Here is a 2,121-nt window from a genome sequence, read left to right as displayed (position 1 = left end):
CCTTGGCTCTGCCCCCAAAATACACTGATGTGGGGTGGCTCCTGGCCACCGATATTTTGAAAAAGCAGCCCTAGATGACCCCAGTGTATAACCAGGGGTGAGACCCATGGATCTAGACCCTCCCTGCTCTCGCCCCATGGCCTTATTCATGAGGAGGCAGAACCAGAGAGGGGGCACGTAACTTGCCCAAGGTCACAAAGCCAGATGGTAGCCAAGCCAGCGTAAGAATCGCGGCCCCCTGATCCCTTCTCAGAACTCTTTCTTCTCTCCATGGCTATAAATGCTGGTGACCACGCTCTTCCCCAGAGTAGCTTCTGAGAAAGGAGGGATGAGTGAAAGACCAAGGCAGCTGGAAGTCTGGAGGAAGGAGGAGAGGAGCCAGGTAGCTGACGGGGGGAAGCCACGGTCAAGTTCGCTCCACTTCACAAGAGGAGAGGGCAATGTCAACAGGCAGCCGCATTAGCTCTGTGCACAGCCTCCCCCAAAGGAAGAAGACAGTAGCGTCGTGCTAAGATTACACTCTGTGGTCATTGTCACGGCCTCCACAGTTACCAGCTTTGCATCGCTGTGAATGTTACCACAGTCCCCAAACCCAGGCACGATTCCCAGCTCAGGAAAAGGCAGCACTGGGCCTGATTGCTCCTTTAACCTGCCCAGGGAAAATTGCAGTCGACACAAATACGGCCACTCCCAGGGGACAACCATGGTGAAAGGGCCCTGTGTCTTAGAGGCTGCACATAATACCCAATTATCCCCTGGCTTCCCCAGGGAGAGAATGGAGAGGTGAGGGTTTTCAAAAGCCAGCAGCCCTCAAGGCTCCATTATGGGGACACTCACATAGCTGCCTTTCTCCAAACGCCACAGAAGGTCATGGGGACACGGGGCAACAGAAGTGGTTCTTTGGGGCTTGGAAAATAGCCTCTCTTCCTGCCCTGGCCCAGTCGGGGAACCCCAACTTCTATTCTTAGCTAGAGAAACAAAGATGGAGGGCACTGATGCAGAAATTCAGGATCACATGGGAAGTGCCTTCTAGGCCAGCTCTGTGGGGGCTTAGGACAAGACCCAGAGAAAAGTCCAGGAGGGCCTGCTCTTGTCCAAGACCACTGTGCTCTGTGGTCCCCGTCCAGGCCACCGCCCGCCCCAGGCCCTCTGGGGTCTTCTCTCGGCATCTGGGACTGCCCACCCCGCTCCCCAGACTCCGCCTGCCTCAGGCTGTTCTCTCTGCTGTGTCCACCCCCCAGCCACACTAGCAAGGCCCTGAGAGCCAGAAACAACCCTCTACTCTTTTAGCTTTGCTTCCCCACAGCTATTAACACAGTGCCGAGCTCACAATAAATCCAGTGCAATGAATATTTCTGGATCAAAAGAGAAGACATTTGTTTCCAAGTCTGAACCTCTGGGCTTGATTCCACCCTTTTTTTTTTTTTTTCACCCCCGGAAAATGTTTAATTTTTGAAAGTACACATATAGCTCATGAAAAGCATTTATTCTTAAATTCCCCAAGTATTTGGAGGAGGGAGTATCCTGTAGTGTTTCAGAGTATGGAGTCCTAATGCCTGGAGGTTGAATCCTAGCTCTAGAACTTACTATCTGGGTTACTTTGGGCAAATAATTTAACTTTTTCAAGGCTCAGTTTCCTCATCTGTAAAGTGGACTTAATATTAGTGCCTTGATCCTTGAGTTGTGAAAATTAAATGACATAATGCAAGTAGTGCTCTTAGCATGTCGCCTGGCACCTGGTAAGTGCTGGATCAAAGTGAGATATCATGATTTATACAGGGTGCCTGGGTGGCGCAGTTAGTTAAGCGTCTGACTCTTGGTTTTGGCTCAGGTCATGATCTCAGGGTGGTGAGATGGAGCCCCGTGTCGAGCTCCGAGCTCATCAGGGAGTTTGCTTGGGATTCTTTCCCTCTCTCTCTGCCCGTCCCACTTGTGCTCTCTCGCTCTCTCTAATAAATAAATAAATCTTAAAAAAAAAGAAATACCATCATTTATTGAGCATCTACATATCTTCTGGGCAACATGAGGCAGGGTACTGGGCCTACAAAGGAGAATAAAGCAAACATATAGCCTTAAGACTTGTAACCTGGGGTGGGAGGAGGACCAGAGAAGATCATTAGA

The sequence above is a fragment of the Mirounga leonina genome, unplaced genomic scaffold, assembly GCF_011800145.1.
Source record: "Mirounga leonina isolate KUSES-001 unplaced genomic scaffold, KU_Mleo_1.0 Mir_93, whole genome shotgun sequence".
NCBI lineage: Eukaryota > Metazoa > Chordata > Mammalia > Carnivora > Phocidae > Mirounga > Mirounga leonina.
This window is presented reverse-complemented; position numbering follows the sequence as displayed.